The following is a 13620-nucleotide window of genomic DNA, read 5'->3' on the forward strand; positions in this document are numbered from 1 at the left end:
TCAGATCAGGAAAATAGTCCTCAGCCAGCAGTGCATTGCGTGGGTGACTGGGCTGGGGCCGTGGACGCCTCGGCAGCCCCACGACTTACGCTGGAAGCTCAGCATTGCCACTCGCCGGGTGTGCCACCCCTAGAGAGTCACTCAATCTGGCCAAATCTCACTTTAAACATGGGCGAAATGGGGGTGAGTCCATACCCACCTTGGTGGTGTTGGCCCCGCCTAGCAAATAGCGGGAACTCAGCAAATCTAACTTGTTATTTCTTTTGAAATACCTTTTGGATATAGTTCTCCTTCTCCATGCTACCGCAACCACCTTGCACTTCTTAACATCTCAGTGCAGGGTTACTGTGGGTGACTTTCTAACTGGTTTTGCCACATTCCCATCCAGCTCTCACATGATGACCTGGCACGTTTTTAAGGCACACTACGTTTTTCAAGCCACTTGCCCTGCTTCGAGAAAATGTAACACCTCCCTGTTGTGTTTTGGTTTGAGTAGAAAGTCCCTTTCCTGGTATTTAAGCACTAGAGCGTAGCCTGGCTCCTCCAAACCCTCATCCCTCCTATAAATATTCATGCTTACTCTTCATCCTACATTGTGACACAGATTCCAGCCCTCTCAGAGCTGGGAGGGGGTGTGTACTATGTAATAAGTGCTCTGATCTAAGTGCAAACAAGAAAGGAAGCAACTCAGTGGATAGATGGGGAAGAGGAAAGGTTTCACAGAGGAAGCAACATATGGGGGTGGGGGGGAGGCGGGAGGCGGGGTAAGGGCAGTGGCTTGGTGGAGTTTGCCAGCCCTCTGATAGATAGTGTACATATCAGTGTCCTTGTAGGTGTAGAAACCTAACGGTCAGGTTGGGCTCTGGACTGTTGTTACAGAATACTTGAAATACCCAGTCCCTTCCCTTGATTTTCTTGGGTCCAGAAGTACTATGAAAAATAAAATTGGGGTTTTAAAATGAACATCACCTGATGAAACATAGATTGTGGGAAGTAATAATGGATTCCTTATGGGAAAAGTCCCCTACTGAGGAATGAGTTCCCATAGAGGGTAGAATCAGCCACAGGACCTGAAAGTTAGAGAAGGGTGTTTATGAGGACTTTATAAAGCTATATTTGAACCTGCCCCCCACTCAGTCCTAGGAAGGAGAAAGCTGTGTACTAAAACAGAAACAGCTGACTCACTAGGAGCCCAGGTACCCTTTTGGGTGGCTTGCTGAGAGAACTGAATTGTTAGGAACTCAGCACACACTGCTGTGGAATCCCCACTGAAAAGGAGCTTTGCATGAGAAAGGGACAGGCATTTGCGTACTGACCAGAGAGAGAAGGGCAGCGCAGATCTGCAAGTTGGCAGAGACAGACTTGAGATGGTAGTAGCAGAGATAGTGGATGCTCCAAGGGACCTCAGGGGTCAAGTACACCTCAGTGACACTCTGCAGATAGCCCAGGTAGCATTGATTGGGTGCTTGGAGGGAAGACAAGGGAGCAAAGAGGTGGCAAGAGGAGCAGTTTACATAGGGACTGCAATTACAGTTGATCTTAAATTATTTATTTTTATGTTTCTGAATTAAAATTTCCATCATGAACATATTTTACTTTTAGTATCAGAAAAGGAAACATTTTTCTAAGTCATTACATTGGTACAGATGAAGTAAAATGGGCTTTCTTATTCACTAAAGTTTTACAAGAAAGGAGTCACAGTTCACTTTTTGACTCTGAAAATTATACGTATTGATCATAATGTAAACATTGATTATTAATGTAAGTTAAAATTATGATTTAACTACTCTGGGAGGATGGGGAAGAAGTGGAGTTGCGTGTGTAGTGTATTTGTAAGAGTGCTACATCCTCATCTACCACAATAGGAAGGCAATAAATAGAGCATGTTTAACGCAGGTGCATCAGGAAATAACAGCATAAATACATTTTTTTTAATATATGGAGGTAAATGCCTGAAGCAACATGAAAAGTAGGAAATGGTTGTCTTTGGGGTATGAAGAGGAGTGAGGCAGAAGACTACTGTTTTTCACTACACGTTGTCTAGTGGTGTTGAAGTACTGTAATATTTTTCAAAATGTCAAGGAATATTTCCAGTGAAATATTTTTAAACTTCCTTTAAAAAATTACTTATTTGTTTATTTTTAAAAATATTTATTTACTTGGTTATGCTGGGTCTTAGTTACGGCAGGCGGACTCAGTTGAGGCATGCATGTGGGATCTAGTTCCCTGACCATGGAATGAACCCAGGCCCCCTGTAGTGGGAGCACAGAGTCTTATCCACCGTGCCACCAGAGAAGTCCCTAAAATTCATTCTTTTTTTTTTTTTATTCAGATCTGAAAATGTCTTTATTTTTTAGAAAATGGATTCCAGGAAGGTTAAAAAGCAATACCAGAGGGTATAGGTGCAGAACTGGATGTAGTCATTAAAAGCATTCAATTAAGAATATGGCAATATAAATATCTGAAAAGCATCTCTTAGGTGTTTGAAACAAAATGTATAAGTCATTCCTAACTAATTGGAGCTTTACAGCATTTCCTAAACAGAGGGAAAACAGTTAACATTTCAAAGTCCTGAAAGCTTTCTCCTTGGTTAATTACAGTAAGCGGTATGCCTTTGATCAAATTCCTTCCTTTTTAAACATGGATAAAATATTACATAGGTCCACTGTTAAAACAGACAACATGTTGCAAATTAATTCTGGTATAATGTAGTCCAACAAAGCTTAGAAAATAAAAGGTGTTGCGGTGGCTTTGGACTATGTTTAATAGTCATCTCCTCTGCTGACCACTTCTTTACATGTTGGACGCAAAAGTATGGTATGTTCAAACTGCGCTGTATGTGATCCTTTAATGTCACATAATGGTGGATATGGATCTACAATACCCAAGTCACACAGGTTCTTCAGAGCCATCAAGTATTTACTTTCTCCCAAACGATCCAGCCATCTGCGGCAGAAGGCAAGGGTGCCAAAGTTTTCATTGATGACATTTAACAAGTGTTTTGTTCTTGGAAGCCTTATTGGCACATGTCCAACATCAAAATTTTTCATATAATGTGAACATTCCATATCATCATGAACCACGCCTTTTCCTGTGCTACCAAAGGTTTCAATGGCGTATACTTCTCCTTCCTCCATTCTCATTGCCTCTCCTCCTTTCACAATGGGCACTGTTTTCCCAGCATGTATTCTATATGGCCCAATTGAATGTCCATTTAGATTACGGGTTGGTTTCACTTGATATGTCTTCCCATCTATTTCAACTTCATAGGATTCCATAACTTCTTGGATGGCCTCACCAACATCACATAGACGGACATCCATTCCAGCACACTTTATTCCAGTGTTAGTGGCATCTTTTACGGCTTTTAATAATGTATCATATTTGGGATTAAAAGTGACAGTAAAAGCACAGTCAATAATCCTACCACTTATATGTGTTCCAGAGTCTATCTTACAGATGCCATCGTACTGTAACAGTGTTGTGTCACCAGCATTGGGAGTATAATGGGCAGCACAGTTATTCCAAGAACACCCAGTAGGAAATGCCAGGCCTGCGTTTAATCCATTCTCTTTTATTAACTTTCGTGAACAGTCTTCCAACTTTTCACAGATTTCTATCATTGTCATCCCAGGCTTGATCCAGCTCATAACATATTTTCTAACTTGTCGATGTGCTTCTGCAGCTTCTCGAAAATCATTCCAAATCTCTTCACTAGCTTGATCTCATGCTTTCTTTTCTTCACTTGTAGTTCTCCAAGCAGCTGTTTGCCCATCTTGTGTGGGTGGGTATTCACATTCTTGTCCTTTGGGAAATATACCGTTAGGAAACAGGTCACATATTGGAACTGAGGGAGGGTCTGTTTGAACTTTTGGTCCTCTCTTCTTCTTTTTCTTTTTCTTCTTCTTTCCAGTTGCTCCATCTCCATCACCATCTCCGTCTTCATCGTCATCATCTCTTTCTTTCTCTTCCAATCCTTGTCTTTCCAATTGTCTTGCTACCTCATCGACTGAGGCTCCTGATTCTTTATCAGGTTCCTGTTGCCCTGTGCCAGCCCCTTTACTCTTCTTCTTCTTCCGTCTTTTTTTCTTGGCCGCCTCCTCAGCCGTAGAGGCAGCTCCCTCCTCCCTGTCGTCTGGATCCAGGTCACCATTCAGGTGACTCCTGCAGGACGCTGCCTCCTCCACACCCACCATGTTGTCTGAGAGAGCGCGAGGGACTGAGACATTCTTTTTTTTTTTTTAATAAATTTATTTATTTATTGGCTGCGTTGGGTCTTCATTGCTGTGCACAGCCTTTCTCTAGTTGCAGTGAGCAGGGGCTATTCTTCATTGTGGTGTGCAGACTTACTGTGGTGGCTTCTCTTGTTGTGGAGTGTGCAGGCTCTCATGGGCTCTAGGCACGCGGGCTTCAGTAGTTGTGGCACTCAGGCTCAGTAGTTGTGGTGCACAGGCTTAGTTGCTCCATGGCATGTGGGATCTTCCCAGAGCAGGGCTCAAACCTGTGTCCCCTGCATTGGCCGGCGGATTCTTAACCACTTGCACCACCAGGGAACTCCCCATTCATTTTTAATGTGGTTAAAATAAAAGCATACAAACTTGTCCCAGTAATTTCATTTCTATTTGTATAATCCTAAGGTAATACATACAGATATGGGCAGAGATTTTTTTTTTAACTTATTTTGGCTGCACTGGATCTTAATTGTGGCACCCAGGATCTTCACTGCAGCATGTTTGTTTGTTTTATTTGTGGCATGCGGGATCTTTAGTTGCAGGCCGTGAACTCTTAGTTGCGGCATGCATGTGGGATCTAGTTCCTCAACCAGGGATTGAACCCAGGTCTCCTGCACTGGGAGCGTGGAGTCTTACCCACAGGACCACCAGGCAAGTCCCTGGGCAGAGATTCATATACAATAAATCATTGCGGGATTATTCATCTAAAAACTGGCAACAATATAAATGTCTAACATAATACAATAATTTTTAAAAACTATAGTGCATTCATATGATGACTTTAAAATCATATTTTTGAGAATTATTTAATTTCATAGTGAAATGCTAATTTTGTAACAGGGAAGAGCTAAATTGGACTCCATGTTGGATCGGTTTCTTTGACTTTTTTTTTTTTTAAGCTCTTTATTGGAATACAATTGCTTTACACTCTTGTACCAGCTTTTGAGGTACACCGAAGTGGATCAGCTGTATTTATACGTATATCCCCATATCCCTCCCTCCCGCTCTCCCTGTCCTGGCCCTCCAAGGCATCACCCATCATCGAGTTAATCTCCCTTTGTTATACAGCAACTTCCCACTAGCTATCTATTTTACAGTTAGTAGTGTATATGTGTCTATGCTACTCTTTCTCTTTGTCCCAGCTTCCCCTTGGCCCCCTCCAACCCCCTTTGTTTTTCATTGCTTTAATCATACACAATGGCCAGCCTCAGAGAGCCCTACCCACCTGTGAAATTAACACATCCCTTCCCCAAGGCTAGTCATTCCAGGAGATGTTTTGCAAGACTGATAACACTTTTTACTTTACTTCCCTGCCTTTCCCTCTCTGATTCTATAAAAGAAACTGGCATCCAGACCCCGATAAGATGGTTTTCAGGAGACACTAGTCTGCCATCTTCTTGGTCTGCTGGCTTTCTGAATAGAGTCGTATTCCTTGCCTTAACACCTTGTCTGCAATTCACTGGCCTGTCGTGTGGTGAGCAGAGCGAGCTTGGACTGGGTAACAATTTTAAATGAGTGACAATAAAATCCAAAAATACATATATTCATAGTAAACAGACTGGAAGTAAGTACGGTACTTCAAAATGTTTATGGTATTTATTGCTGGGAATTAGGATTATAGAGTTAAGAGTGGGTCTGTTGGGTTTGAAACCGAGTGAGGTCCTGTGGGGCTCCTGGCCGTGGAGGCCCTTTGTCCCCCGTTTCTTGTAGGCAAGACTGCAGTCTCCATGACCTTCCCTGAGTTCCAAAAGGCAATTTGAACAGTTGCTAATCAAGGGAGGAGCAGCCAAGAAACCACCTGAGGCAACGATTAAGGGGGTGCAAGCCCTGCTCACATCCTAATCTTGTCGGAGACCCCACCTTTGAACAATATTATAAAATCCCTCATCAAATCCTCCAGGGTTGGGACACAGCGTTTTCCTCGAGGAAGGAACCCACTGTGTTCCCCTTTGCCTGGCAAAGCAATAAAGCTGTCCTTTTCTGCTTCACCCAAAAGTCTGTCTCCAAGATGTGAGAGATGTGATATGGCACTGGTGTACAGAGGGGCCAAGCTTTCAGTAACAGGTTCTCTAGGAAGCAAATGCTGAGTTGAAGTTAGAAGTGAAAAAAGTTTGTTGAGAAGTTACACCTATGAAAAGAAAGTGGAGGAAGCAGGATTGGGTAGATGGAGTGATTAGATGTGCTACAAAATCTCTGTCGCCCAATAGGAGAAGCGTTGGAGCAAAGGTTGCCTTATTGGAGGTGTCCTGTGATCGGTGGAAATAGCCAGGCCTTTGTAACACCACCTTCCACAGTCATTGGTTGGAGCCACTCTGAGAAGAGTGTGACCTTGGCTGGAAAGGTAGGGATGACCAAGAGGTTTACAGCTGAAGACTATCACACTGCCTGCATCTGGGCAGTAAGTCCTTTCTTGATGGGGAATCTGACTAGTATATCTTTCTATCTGCAACAAAGGGTGATTTTTCAAAATGCCTATTTTATGTATATTTTTGTAATCTCCTAGTTTTGGCACCAAATATGCCATATTTTATAATAAAAATTTTAAAATAGTAAGTAGACTCCAAATAAAAGTTCAGAGGGATCTCCTAAAGTACATATGCTTTAGAGCATTGATTTTTTTTTTTTTTTGGATCAGCTATTTTGTCTGTTCAGAGGTCATGACTGTCCCTTTTTGGCTTATAGGCTATGTTCCAAATAGGTGAGGTTACCAGAATGGAGTTACAGTACCTCGTCTGTGTAATTAGGAAATTTAATCTCACTATAATTGTGGAAATTATATTATTACTCTTTTTTCTTTTTCTTTTTTTTTGGCTGTGTTGGGTCTTCCTTGTGGCAAGCAGGATCTTTCATCGCACCTTTCGGGCTTCTCTCTAGTTGCAGCATGTGGGTTTTCTCTTCTCTAGTTGTGGTGCAAGGGCTCCAGGGTGCGTAGGCTCTCTATTTGAGGTGCATGGGCTCAGTAATTGTGGCAAGCGGGCCCAGTTGCCACACGGTATCTGGGATCCTCGTTACCCGCGACCAGGGATCAAGACCAGGGATCGAACCCGCATCCTCTGCACTGAAGGACAGATTCTTTACCACTGGACCACCAGGGACCACCCTATTATTACTCTTGATTGTTTGGTCCTCTCATTCACTCAACAAACATTTGTTATGCATCTACCTGTTAAACTACTGTAGTAGACACTGGGTGTAGAAATTAATGAGATGTTGATCACACACTTATAAAGCTCACAGTTTAGTAGATGAAATAAATCATGCACTTCATAATGTGTTAAAAATGTACATGCCCTATAACCAGAGAACACCATAATTCAAAAAAACACATGCACTCCAATGTTCATTGCAGCACTATTTACAATAGCCAGGACATGTGTGGGAAGACATTCTGGAACCTTTTTGAAACATTGAAAATGTTGAAGTATGTGGGCCGATCGATGGGATTCAGAATGTCCTGCTTGAGCAGTGGAGGAGCTGAGGGTGCGGGGCGTGGAGACTAATATCACCCTGTTTGGTCCTGAGGGATGGCTGGTTAGCCAAAGACGGGTAAGATTCCTCAGAGGAGGAACAACCTAAGACAGGCACAGCCGCAGAGGGGCCAACAGGGGTGGTGCATAGAGCCTTCCTTATATCACCGTGTTTGGCCCTGGAGGATGACTGGTTAGCCAGAGACGGGTAAGATTCCTCAAGGGAGGAACAACCTAAGACAGGCACAGTCGCAGAGGGGCCAACACGGGTGGGGCACAGACCCTTAATCCTTCTGAGAGAGGTCTCCTGCCCCCAGGGCTGCTTTGCTCTCCACGCCCAGCTCAAACCCATGCCACGCCCAGCTCAAATCCACACCCAGCTCAAATCAGGACCCAGGAGGCAAACAAAGATCATTGCCCCCAGTCATGTGAGGCCTTTGATTGTTTATGGGATTAACCTGGGAGTGTCAGACCCTTAGGCTATGCCGAGAACTCAATAAAAGCAACGTGGGATCAATCAGCGAGGCTCTTGATCCTAGAGGTCTTGAGTCCCCCGGTCCCATCTTTCTCTTCAGTCTGTGTCTGTGTCTTCTTCAAGCTTGCGGCACCCGTCACTCACCTCGAGTTGCCGAGCTGGTCTCGGCAAGTGGCGCCCAACGTGGGGCTCGAAAGGCTTGAGTGACGAAGGTTCACGGAAAGTGAAATTGATGAAAGTAAAGAATTGGGAAGTGCCGTGAAGCCCCCAAGAGGAGAGTAAGAGGCCTCTGAAAAAATCCTGCCAGTAAGTAAATCTCTTGGGTAGTTTGTGTTCAGGGTAAAATATGGGAAATAAAGAAAGTTCAGATTAATATCGACCAGATGTATGCCTGTTACAGCAGCTCCTAAGGGCAGGTGGAGTAAAAAGCAAGTGAAGGTCTTGTAAAAAGCAAATGAAGGTCGATTGTTAAAAATTCTGTAAATAGTTGAGAATATTGTATATAGTTTCCTTCTTTAGGCTAACACTGGGTTTATGTACTTAGGGATAAGGTTGGGAACGAACTTAAAAAACTGCATTCTAAAGGGACTCCCGTACCAGGTTCTGTTTGGTCAAATGTGGTCTCTGATTAAGTCAGTATTAAAGCCTCTATTAGCGCCTCTATGGGCTCCTGAAGGCTCAAAAGATAGCTTTGATGAAAAAGCCGGTCCGTCAGAGGACCGATGGGCATGTGCGGTGCCAAACAAAACTGAAAAACAAAAGGGAATACAAATGGCTGAGGGATTAAGACCCTCGGCTCCCTCACTTGTGGAGGAGGGCAAACTTCCTATACTGCCCCCTCCTCCACCCTCTTTAATGCCGCCTGGGGGAGCTTATGCCTTTCCTGTGTCTATAGGACACTCAGTTTTATCACCCTTACAGAAGGGCATTTTACAGGCTAGACAAGAGGGAGATCTGGAAGCTATGCAAATGGCATTTCCAGTAACTATTCATGAAAGGGTGGCACCTGGAGTGGATCCTAATAATCCCAGTGGAATTTATGAGGCAGTACATGAGCCGATACCCTTCAAAATATTGAAAGAATTAAAACAAGCAGTACAAAATTATGGAGTAAATTCTCCATTCACCATAGGTATCATACAGGGAGTAGCCGAAGGCTCTCGTTTGATTCCAGCTGATTGGGCAACGTTGGCTCGTGCAGTACTAGCCCCGGGAGAATTTTTACAATTCAAAACCTGGTGGTGTGATCATGCTGAAACTATGGCAAACCACAATCGAGCAAGGCAGATTCCTATCTCCCTGGATCAATTGATAGGTAGTGGAAATTGGGGCAGAGTTCAAGACCAGATTCTGATGGAAGATCAGGCCATAGAACAGGTGAGACGTTGTTGCTTAAGAGCCTGGGAGAAAATAGAAGCTAAAGGGCAAGCTCCTGTCTCTTTTCAAAAGATCATGCAGGGGGCAAAAGAGCCCTATACTGAATTTATTGCCAGATTACAGGAGACTATCAAGCGGCAGATCACTAATGCTGAGGCTGCTGATACTATTTTGCAATTATTGGCCTTTGAAAATGCGAATACAGATTGTAAGAAGGCCATTGGACCTATGAAAGGAAAGGGAACATTAAATGATTATATTAGAGTGTGTCAGGGAGTGGGAACTGAGAGCTTTAAAGCAACAATGATGGCACAAGCTATGGCTGGACTGAAAATAAATAACAAATTTCCAGGGAAATGCTTTAACTGTGGTAAACAAGGACATACAAAGAAACAATGTAGGAAGAGAGTGGATAGAAGGGCTGTTAATTTTCAAGATAATGTAATCAAAGGGCAAAAACAGCCTGGACTTTGTCCAAGATGTGGAAAAGGATTTCACTGGTCAAGCCAGTGTAAATCTAACTTCCATAAGGATGGAACCCCTTTGTCGGGAAACTAACAACGGGGCTCACTCCTAGCCCCGCAACCAAAGGGAGCCTATCAGATCTAGAAACAGACAGAAGTGGCCCAATACTCCGCACTGCCATGGAATTATCACCAGCCACAGCAGGCAGCGCAGCCTTAGACCTTCCTTGTGCAGAATCTATTATTATACTGCCTGGAGAAACTCCAACATTGGTCAGGACAGGAATTACTGGACCTTTGCCAAAAGAAACCGTTGGCTTAATACTAGGAAGGTCTGGTTTAACATCAAAAGGAATTATAATTCATACTGGAGTGATTGATAATGACTATACTGGAGAAATTAAAGTGATGATATCAACTTCGGTTCCATGGAAAGCCCATCCAGGTGATAGAATAGCACAGTTGCTTATTCTGCCATATTATAAGATTGGCAATAGTACAAAAGTAAGGAGAACGAAAGGCTTTGGAAGCACAGGAGAGGCTGGAGTCTTCCTCTCTGAAAAAATTTTAGAAACACGCCCGACGTGCTCAGTAATTATAAGTGGGAAAGCTTTTAGAGGATTAATAGACACAGGTGCTGATGTTTCAATTATAAGCAGTAATCATTGGCCTTCTCGCTGGCCTACTTGTCCCGCAGACATTACAGTGGTAGGTTTAGGTAGAGCTCATGGCTTGCAGCAAAGTGCTAAAATATTGCCTTGTATTGGCCCAGATGGGCAGCCAGCCCACTTACAACCCTATATAGCAGACCTTCCCATTAATTTATGGGGAAGGGATTTATTGCAACAATGGAAGGCTGAAATCCACATCCCAATGTTAGATACTTATAGTATGCAAAGTCAAGAAATGCTGATAAATCAAGGATATCAGCCAGGGTTAGGTTTTGGTAAATATCATGAAGGGAAACTATTTCCCATTCCAGCTGAAGGTAATGCAAATAGAGAAGGTCTTGGATATCAATCTTTTCACTAGTGGCCACTGTTCGTAAAAGCTTACTGCTTCCCCCAGCACCAATCCCATTGACCTGGAAAACCGATACACCTGTATGGGTTGAGCAGTGGCCTTTAACCATAGAAAAGTTAGAAGCTCTAACAGAATTAGTGACTGAACAGTTAGAAAAAGGACATATTGAAGAATCTTTTAGCCCATGGAACTCTCCAGTATTTCCAATAAAGAAAAAAACTGGTAAATGGCGTTTATTAACAGATCTCAGAGCAGTCAATGCAGTTATACAACCAATGGGGGCCTTACAACCAGGCCTCCCATCACCTAGTATGATCCCTGCTAATTGGCCTTTAATAGTTATTGATCTGAAAGACTGCTTTTTCACCATTCCTTTACATCCCAAAGATAAAGAAAAATTTGCTTTTTCTGTGCCTGCACTAAATAATAAAGAACCTCGAAAAAGGTTTCAATGGAAGGTGTTACCTCAAGGCATGTTGAATAGCCCTACTATTTGCCAGAACTTTGTTGCTAAAGCCCTTGAACCAGTACGACTAGAATTTCCTAATTGTTATCTTATCCATTACATGGATGATATCTTGTGTGCTGCTCCTAATCAAGATTTGCTTACTTCTGCGTATATTAGCATGCAGCTTTGCCTTGATAGAGCAGGACTTAAAATAGCTCCAGAAAAGGTACAAATGCATAGCCCATATCAATATTTGGGCACAATAGTTGATAGAACAACTATTAGACCACAAAAGGTGGAACTGAGGTCAGATCAAATCCAAACTCTTAATGATTTGCAAAAACTCCTAGGAGATATTAATTGGCTTCGCCCATGCATAGGGATCCCCACCTATGCATTGTCTAACCTATTTGCTTTGTTAAAAGGGGATTCAAAATTAAATAGTACATCAGCTGCTTTAGAGGAACTAAAACTTGTAGAAAATAAAATTCATTCTTCTCAATTACAGAGAGTAACTGTTAATCAGCCATTGCAATTAATTATATTACCTTCTCCTCATTCACCTACAGGGATATTAATGCAAAATGAAGGAATTGTGGAATGGTTGTTTTTAGCAAATACTGTGGTAAAATCCTTGTCACCTTATTTAGAATTATTAACTCAGTTGGTTCTGAAGGGAAGAACTCAAAGTAAGCATTTAATTGGAACTGACCCTTCACATATAATTATTAATTTAACTACTAAAGAAATTCAGGCTTGTTTCCAAAATTGTGTAAGTTGGCAAATTGCCTTTGCTGATTATATTGGGAAAATTGATGATCACTATCCGAAAAATCCCATTTTGCAGTTTCTTAAGAGAACTCAATGGATTCTACCTCGAATAACAAAATCTGATCCTATACCAGATGCTTCTATAATTTTTACTGATGGCTCTAGTAAGGGCCGAGCGGGATATACGGGATTTAAAACACGACAAATCCCTGTCCCTCACTTTTCAGCTCAGCAAGCAGAATTATATGCAGTTATCTGTGTTTTGCAAGACATACCTCAGGCCGTTAATATTTTATCTGATTCTGCCTATGTGGTTCAAGCCACTAATATGATAGAAACTGCTACTATCAAGCAGTCTATTCCACAGCCTCTTTATGATCTTTTTCTATTACTTCAACGAGTTGTCCATTCTAGAAACGCTCCTTTTTATATTACCCATATTCGGGCCCATACTACTTTGCCTGGGCCTCTGGCAATAGGTAACAGAGCTGCTGATAGACTTGTTGCACCCGTATTGGATGAAGCTCAACATTTCCACCAATTAACTCATGTAAATGCTAAAGGCTTAAAAATGAAGTTTGATATTACATGGAATCAAGCCAAAGATATATTAAGAACGTGTCCATCATGCCAAATTATTAATAATCCTCAGCAATCTGAACCTGGTGTAAACCCACGGGGCTTGCACCCTAATTCTTTATGGCAAATGGATGTTACTCACATCTCATCCTTTGGTAAGCTCTCCTATATGCATGTAACCATTGATACATTTTCTCAATTTATATGGGCTACTGCCCAGTCTGGTGAAACTGCAAAGCATGTGCAAAAGCATTTATATGCATGCTTCGCAGTCATGGGGTTGCCACAAGCCATTAAAACAGATAATGGCCCTGCTTATATTAGTAAAGCATTTCAACAATTTCTTGATATGTGGTCTATATCACATTCTACAGGACTTCCTTACAACCCCCAGGGACAAGCAATAGTTGAAAGAGCAAACCAACTACTTAAAAACATGCTCCAAAAACAAAAAGGGGGAATCACCCAAGGGCAACAAACAATTTTAAATAAAGCCTTATTTACTATTAATTTTTTGAATGTATCTGCACAGGCTACAGATACAGCAGCTGAGAGGCATTTTCAAGCCTCGTCTAAGAATGTGACTCATTTTAATGATGCACAGCCGCTGATATGGTGGCAGGACCCATTGACTAATATCTGGTCATCAGGAAGGTTAATCACATGGGGAAGAGGGTTTGCTTGTGTGTCACCAGGACAAGGCCTGGAACCTGTGTGGATTCCATCTCGGAGAATTAAGCCATATCATGAGCGTTCCAAAGAAACGCCATCTTGAATGGGATAT

General features: G+C 42.4%; 1 pseudogene; it reads right to left on the reverse strand.

Moving 5' to 3' along the window:
• Nucleotides 1-2692: 2692 nt before the first annotated feature.
• On the reverse strand, nucleotides 2693-4196 carry LOC130860755 (methionine aminopeptidase 2-like; annotated as a pseudogene).
• Nucleotides 4197-13620: the final 9424 nt, after the last annotated feature.

The sequence above is a fragment of the Hippopotamus amphibius genome, chromosome 9 (genome assembly GCF_030028045.1).
Source record: "Hippopotamus amphibius kiboko isolate mHipAmp2 chromosome 9, mHipAmp2.hap2, whole genome shotgun sequence".
Lineage (NCBI taxonomy): Eukaryota > Metazoa > Chordata > Mammalia > Artiodactyla > Hippopotamidae > Hippopotamus > Hippopotamus amphibius.